Source organism: Epinephelus fuscoguttatus, linkage group LG6, assembly GCF_011397635.1.
Source record: "Epinephelus fuscoguttatus linkage group LG6, E.fuscoguttatus.final_Chr_v1".
In the NCBI taxonomy this organism is placed as follows: Eukaryota; Metazoa; Chordata; class Actinopteri; order Perciformes; family Serranidae; genus Epinephelus; species Epinephelus fuscoguttatus.
This window is the reverse complement of record NC_064757.1, coordinates 43823253-43831640: the sequence shown is the minus strand read 5'-3', so window position 1 is coordinate 43831640 and position 8388 is coordinate 43823253. Positions and strand designations below refer to the sequence as shown.

Genomic DNA, 8388 nt, shown 5'->3' with positions numbered 1-8388 from the left:
ACAGTCAGAGGGAATGAAGGCAGAGCAGCCAGCCAGGGTTGCTCCTGTTTAGTTTTTTTTTTTTTTTCTATCTCCTCTGATCCTCCCACCTTCTCCCTCTGCTGCCACTCTGCTGCTCCTGCTGACCAGGGAGGAGGAGGAGGAGGAGGAGGAGGAGGAGGAAGAGGGATGCAGGGAGAGCACACCTTACCTCCCTCCCTCCCTTCCCCTCTTTCTTCCTCCCTCTGTCTGTCTCTCCTTCTTCACTCCACAGCGACAGCAGCGCTCACCAACACACCACAACACACCACCGCTGTCGCTGGCACGCTAACACACACACATACACACACTCACACACACACACTCACACACACACATACACACACACACTGAGCGGCATCCTAAACACAGACCGAGACGCCCTTGGACTGCTGCAGGCGAGGTGAGTGGGTAAATATTTGAAACCTCCTCTGTGTGAGTGTGTGTGTTTGTGTGTGTGTGTGTGTGTGTGTGTGTGTGTGTGTACTGTGTTAGAGTTTGTGTGTGCTTCATAGTGTACTTTGTAATTCAGTGTGTGCACATGTTCTAGTGTGTGTTTATGATGTGTGTGTGTTGGCTGTTGGCATGTCTGCATGTGCTGGTGTGGTTTGCATCTGCTGTGTGTGTGTGTGTGTGTGTGTGTGTGTATTTACGAGGTGCACCAGAGCCAATGAGACTTGTGTTTTGCACCAGACCAAAACAAATCCACAAAATAATGCTGACTCTCTTTCAGGAGTGTGTGTGTGTGTGTGTGTGTGTGTGTTTTCGTGCAGGCATGCATGTGTATATGTGTGTGTGCCTGGAGAGGCCAGAGTCTGTCTGGAAACTTGTCAGCTGTTGGGAAATGTGTGTGTGTAAGGGAGTGTGTGTGTGTGTGTGTGTGTGTGTGTGTGTGTGTGTGTGTGTGTGTGTGTTGGTGTATGTAACTGGTGAGGTAGAGGCGAACGTGCGTGCCAGTGCTACTTGTCAAACTGTGGATTCTGGTTTTTGTGGCTCGAGACTGTTGCAGAGAATTACAGGAAGAAATCTCTCCACTTCTTGCCTGTCGAGTTTCACTTTCATAACTTACTAAACTTTCTCTTAAAGGTATACCTCACCCCCCAAAATGACCATTTGCTCACCCTGTGTTCATGCAGCAAATGTAATTTTTCTTGCACACCTCCGTAGTAGATCTGAACCAGAAGTTTTTTCACCACTAAAATGGCGGAGGAAATTGACAGGAGGTGGCACATGTCAGACAAAAATGACGCCGGGGTTCTCAGTGCAGTCAGGGACCCCCACTTCAAGCATTAAAGCTGCAGTTCAACAAGAAAAAGGAAAGGTTGAGACAAATTGCAAATGGGTATCCACAACTGTAGTTAACAGGGTAAAAATTTTGGAAAAGTCATGGAATTCTGTTGTGTGCAATGTAATTGTTACGGCAATCCTCCACAGATAACCTTCCATGTAATGTAACGTATCTGTAAAGTAATTTTCTTTGGCTGTTGACGTAACATGCTCTAATATGCGCCAGTGTGTGACGTTCTGTTTACTGTCATTTTCTCCCTGTGTCCTCTATCTCCCTTCTTGTATGACAGCTAACTAAAATTATGTTTGGAAGTTTGAATCTGGCGGCACATGATGCAATGGTCAGCATTGTCGCCTCACAGCAAGAGGGTTCCTGGTTTGAACCTGGGGTGGGGGGTTCCAACCCCACAGTGGGGTGGAGTCTGCATGTTCTCCCCGTGTCAGCGTGGGTTTTCTCCAGGTGCTCCAGCTTCCTCCCACAGTCCAAAGACATGCAGGTTAATTGGTGACTCTAAATTGTGTGAATGTGAGTGTGGATGGTTGTCTGTCTCTATGTGTCAGCCCTGTGATAGTCTGGTGACCTGTCCAGGGTGAACCCTGCCTCCAGCTGCCTCACGAGCCCTAACAGGAAAAACGATTTTGAAAATTAAGTTTAAAAAATGCCAGACAAATGGGTAAAGACATTTGTTTGTATGGGTCCTTGAAAAGTCATGGAAAAGTTTTGAAAATTTGTCCATGAAAATTTGCCAGAACCCGAGGTCAATCACTTACGTTGTATGTAGTGATGAGGCCTGACACGTGGTATTCTGAGTTATAAATAATAATGCTTGCAATAGTCCACCTTCCTTTCCTTCTCTCTATCACTCTGTCTTACACAACCATACAGTAGCACTTTGTCTTACTAAAGTTAGCTCATGTGCAGTTGGTTGAGAAGCATATATGAATATGATTCATTACTGTTACCCAGAACCCCCACCCCATGACAGCCTCCTGTAGCGTCCCGTCAGAGCTGTGGATACTTGCGGGTAATTATCACCATAGCTTTGAAGCCCTTAAAATGGAATTCGGGACAGCCCTACTCCACAGTGAATGGAGAATCCAAAATAAGCGAACATTTCTGATGAATTAAAGTAACTAGGAGTGCATTTAACGACAGCAAAACTATATCTAAACATCCTTTTACATTACTCGTGCAGTATAATTCAAGTCCCATTTATCCAGTACCTCCCAAGCACAGTCATTTTTGCTAAATTTTGTATTAAAACTGAACTGAAAATTATCCATGCTCTCTTCAGAACCAGACTCGGAGCAGGAACTGCTGGTCTACCGCTGCCTCGATCGGTTCGTTAGTTTGTGTTCATGTGTGACTTTGTTGTTTTTAAGCGTTAGTTCCGATTCACTAAGTCACACGATAACACAACCAAACTACTTATTGAGGTAGCAGTCGACCAACAGCTCCAGAGTTCAGTGACTATTTTTGTCAGCGGAGTCTTGCTCTGAAGAGAGCATAGGTAAGTTTTCCTTTCAGTTCAGTTTTAAATACCAAAGCTTTAGGAAAAATGCATGTTTGGGAAGTACTGAGCATTGGACTTGATAAATAAGACTTGGATTGTACTGCACGAGTTGTGCAAACTGTTCTTTTGAGATACTTTTGCTGTTGTTAAACATGGACCCGTATGACTTATATTCATCAAGAATTTTCTTTTTTCAATGGAAGCATGCAAGAAAAAGTTTTCTTCATGAATTCCCTGTAACGAGGTGCATAATTAAAAGATGCATGGTCATTTGGCTGGTGAATTTTTTTTAATAGTGTAAAAAAATATCAAGGAAGGACTCCTGGTGTTAACATCAGGCATATTTGGGGTCAGTGTTAAAGTTAGGAGTCACTTCAGATGATTAGTTTGTGGTTGAGGCTCAGGTATCAAATACTAAGCTCATTTCCCTGAACTGAGGACGTCACTTTAACGTTTTATTGCAAACTCATTTAAATACCTAAAAAGCACCAGTTTCATGATTCATAGAACGTCAAGAAGTCAAAGTAAAAATTGGATTAAATCTGGTTAAAAACAGTGACGTGTTTTAAGAGCATTTAAAGAACTACACTCAGTTGCCAGATTATTAGGTACACTTCGCTAGAACCACTGCAGTCTAATGCAACGGTCCTCTAGAGATGTGCTTATTCACCTTAATGGTTACTTTGAGGGCCGTGGCGGTGGTGAGGCATTTGCATTATACTGATTATACTACATTATCCACCCGCAGTGATATACATCTGATGGACATTTAAATGCAAGTGAAATAACAGCTATTAGTAAACTAGATGCCAGTTTCAGGTCAGGTCAACTTCAAGACCAGAGTCATTTTAGAAGTTATAATCCTGTTGAGGCTTGTGGATGTTCAGAAATACTGCCATACTTTCCAGCATGCATTGTATTAGAGTCAAAAACTTGCAAAAGACTTGCTTTGTTTCGTAGGGTTGTATCTCAGATAGGTCGTTTAATGTATCGGCATAATCTTCAGTCCTATGTCTCAGTTCTAAAAGTGGCTGCAAACTTGCTGCCGCCACGGCTGCCATGTGACGAATGAATCCTGGAACCCCTTCACAACTGGAAGAATTACTGTAACTGGAGATCTGACTGAACTTCAATTTTAGTTTGTTGTTGTAAAAGGAATGCGCATGCAGAAACGAGTGCCATGTCAAAATGTTTGATAAGAGTCAAATCAGATGTTACCCTGAGGCACTCACAACAACCTCTGTGTTTTTTAGTTTGAAAGTACTCATCCTTTTTAGTCTTAAAATGTGGCCTTTAAAGTTTCTACGAGGCTTGGGCCAATGTGAAAATTTTCAGACTGGTTTGATATTGAGCCAAACAACAGACAGGACCGGTATACTGAATTTTACCAGGTGTTACGAGTTGTCCCAGTTAACTCAGCAGCTGCTCTGACATCATGTCCCTACAGCAAACGAGCGTCCAAGTTTGGCAATGCATTGCATAACATCAGTGCTGTCTTCCCACATTACATCCCAAATATTCCCATCCCTTACGTCATGTAAACAAACTACGTAGCTATCAGCCGTGTTCACAAGATCAGACTGGAGACATAACCACTGAAAAGACGGGAAAGTAGTCTTCCTGCTGTCTTCCTACAATTAAACGGTATCTTTTAAACAAACACATATTGTGTTATTTACTGGAAATGAATATAGTATTGACAGCAGCAAGTAGGCTGTTGTAGCGATGGTCATTTGTCAGAAATTTTCAGCTCCCTTTTAATCTCCCTCCAGCCATCTGCCACCTTATTTGGGTTTTTGTAGTGAAATAAGTAGCTTTCATAAAGATAATTCCTCATTACAACTTCATGAATCAGCCGTTCCTCGTCCACTGGGGCGCTTGCAAAGCAGGCAACAAGACCAAAACGTTGCCTTACTGGCACGGTTTGAGTTTTCTTGAGAGACTAACTCTGTCACGTCTTCTCTCGTCACCCCAAAAAACATATGAACTTTGTAGTAAACAAACACGTGTGCTGCTCGACTCCCATCTCTACAGAAATTTGATCTTCTTTACGTTGCTGTGCTTTACTCACCACCTGTGAGACACGAGTGGCTCTTTTAGTCCATTTATGAACAAACTAGAGATGTCCCGATCCAGCTTTTTCACTTCCGATCCGATACCGATATTACAGCCTTGAGTTTTGGCCGATACCGATACCGATCCGATCCAAGGGCGTATTATACATATTCACTTATTTTGTTGTCAGTCATGTTAGAAAAGGTTTGATCAAGCGATATTACTCTAACAAGAACAACTACTTAATCAGGTTAGTTAGAATGATCCACAACAGTTGGTATGCGAAACTGACCTGTTTATTGTTAACAGGGTTAAATAAACAAACTTTAAACTTGAACATTTACATTAAATAAAAAATATAGCTGGTTCGCTTTGGCTGCTTTGGCCCCTTAATAAATAGAAAATAAATCAACACAAGAAATCTTTAAAATGTCTAACAATGAAATTAAAATAGCAGCAAGACTCCACACACTTGTGCTTTGGCCTCCTAATAAATAAAAAATAGATTAACACCACAAGACATTGTCGACATTTAACAAACAATGCAGCCTTTCCTTTTCAGTTATTTTAGTAGTGTCAGTGCCAGCCTGGTGCTGCTGTTTCCTGGGACCAACAGAGGCGACAAAAAACCACACACAATATTGTACAACTGTTTAAACAAGCAATAGTCCATCCATGGCTCCAATTTCACTAATTGAGCCCAAAACAATGCCATCAGTGCTCTTTACTTAAACAGTAACAGTGTAAACCAAATAAAAATATCACTCTCAAAAAACCAGAGCAGAAAACAAATAGTCAGTTAACTGAATTGACCGCTACTCTTCCTACCCTCCATGTGTGTCTGCATGCTGGCCTGGTGGATTGATAGTAAGTGCTGGGGCGGATCACTGGAATGCACTGCTTGAATCGCGGAGCGCTGGGCTGGCCGGAAAACCTGGATCTGACTCCGTGAAAAACTGGATCAGAGTTCTGGGATCAGCATTTTTTCATGCAGTCCGATCTGATGCCGATGCACGTTTTTTGCTAATATTGGCAGCCGATACATCCCTAGAACAAACATAACATTGTGTTAATTATTTTGTCATACTGCTTTTCACTTATGCAATACAACATGACGTAACAGCTTCAGCACAGGTTGTTGATGTAGGCTACCTTTTAATTTGCCAGAATGTGTCATAATGACAAATGCTGGTTTAGCTAGTTTGCACGAGCCGTGAAACTGGTCTAAGCTTGCACACCAGACTGGGCTGGCAAAACCAGAAACCGACCCAACTTTAGTTTCTACCTGCAGAAAGTAGCTGTGGTTAGCTTGGATTTAGAGTGGTGACAGCTGGCAATGTTATGCTTTAAAAAGAGAATAAAATCATCCATTTGAACTTCTCAAACCACTTTTCAACATTATTGTTCCAGGCAGTTGGATTTGTGCTTTTTGTTTTGTCTTGAGACGACTTTCTGTCGCTGAAGTTTCCACAGGTGGCTGTACTTCAACTGTTAGGCCTTAATTGGGATTAATCCTCTGTTTATGATCACAAGTATTTTCATACAATGTGAAGACAGCAGTCATTGTACAGTTTGTAAATAGATAAAGCTCTTTTCCTTTTTTTTTTTTTGGAGTGGCAGCATTTCATGCTTTACCAACATGCTACCCTGCACAGACTTGTTCCAAGAAGTCTGGCGGTCAGACAAACCACTAATGGGCTCACTTGCCTTCGTAAAACCTGCTCCAGAGTAATTTAGTTTTTGTTTCATTGCGAGCGAATGTAACACAGATGAACCGAGCCTGGTTGTTTTCCTGGGAAAGCCGGCACTGAAGGCCGAGTCAATAAATAGGTCAGAGGTCAAGTGCAAGCAATCTACCCTGGACTCTGTTTGCCCCGGGGGCAACTAAACTCCACTGACCTCTCCTCAACTTCTCAGACTGCCTCGTCCACTGAGTCTTTCCTTCTTTCTTCTTCTCACTCTGTCTCTTATCCATCATCCTCCCTCCCCATCTCTTTGTCTGTCTGCCCAGCTGTCTGTCTGTCTGTCTGTCTGTCTGTTTGTTGGCTCTCTTGGTCTTTTTTTTGTATACAAGAGGCCGAAGAGAGCCTAGATCCATTTTCCACTTTGCATGTGTACTTGAGAAGGGACCGCCACTGAGGAAAGAGCAGAGAGTTTGGCTCACAGAGCAAAAGGCAGAAGGAATGAGTCTGCCCGCTGACAAGCAGACATCCACAACCACCCCGCACTTCTCCCTGAGTCTGACCGATATGGGCTCTGGAAGGCAGACAGCAGCACAGTGGGATTTGTCTAATCACCAATATGTCATACCACGTTTTCGTGTCACTAATAGTTAAAAAATTAAAACTCTGCAGTGGTTTTCATGCAAATCTAATCAAGAAAATTGTCACTACCATCTCACCATCAATCTCTCAACTGAAACTATGCATATTACTGTTGTGACTTTATGTTTTCAGCATGTGACTAAAGTGTCCTAGGTTTGAAGCTGGTTTAGGACATTTCCTCTCTGGCTCCTCTCTGTGAACTGCCTAATTTGTTTCCATCTTTTCAGGTACAGAAAATGCTGATCAAGTTGTCTAAGTGATGTACATTAGACATGTGTTAGCGTACCCTGATAAATTGTGGTCGCTATGGCGAAACTTGAAGACCAGTGCAGGACCTTTGTATTGCCTGATGGTCTTTAGTGTCAGCCTCTCTCTAGCTCGCACACGTGTCGGGGCTTGGCACGTCATACACTAATTGTAGGGTTGTCAGTGTGACCCCCGGCTCCTCTTGTCCACATATCAAAAACTCAATTTCAATACACTTCTATATATACTTAGCTCTTACCCCTCTGTTTTACACATTCATGTCTACGGGTAGTGTGTGCTGATTCTTGTTGGGACAGAGGGGTAGGGCCAAGTGTCAGGACTACATGGACCTCCAAACTGAGGTTTTTCAGAGGCAGCAGACAAACAGAACACAAGGAAACAAAAGAAACCCACAAATACATTGTCTCTGTTAATAAAGGTTTTAAAAATATGTTAACCATCATGTTATCTTAGTTTAATATTGTTTCAATGTATTGTAGTCTTTTTCTTTATAACAAGCATAACAAAACAAAACCAAAAAAAAGACTAGCAGTATGCTAATGTCTTGGTAGCTAGTTAGCTAGCTAACGTGACATGTTATTGCTGATATGTGCTTAACCACATTCTAACATATTTCCATGTTGCAGCCCCTCCCCCTCTGATGGTATATGACGCCAGAAATTTAAGTCCAGCGGCAAACTTGCTACGCTTCTTACCACTACGCTACCACTGTGTGGGCCACAGTGCCTGCATGAGCAGTGCGTGTGCATTACTAAACCTCTTGATTTTTGGTTCGGCGCCATGTTGACAGGTTAGAGTGACCACATGCCATGCTGCTGAGGTGCCACGTTTTGATAATGACATCGTTCCACATTTCACTGCAGTTTCAAGGACTATTTACAGACTTGAAAAATATAAATTGTTATTTTTAACTCAACACTTCC

At 42.5% G+C, this 8388-nt stretch overlaps 1 protein-coding gene across 1 annotated transcript in view; it reads left to right on the top strand.

The window, feature by feature from the left end:
* The first annotated feature begins 267 nt into the window (after positions 1-267).
* adamtsl2 (ADAMTS-like 2) overlaps positions 268-8388 on the top strand; it is a 51443-nt gene continuing 43322 nt past the window's right edge. Inside the window, exon 1 of the mRNA XM_049579576.1 lies at positions 268-421. The gene's annotated coding sequence lies outside the window, so the exon portion shown is untranslated. The remainder of the gene's footprint in view (positions 422-8388) is intronic.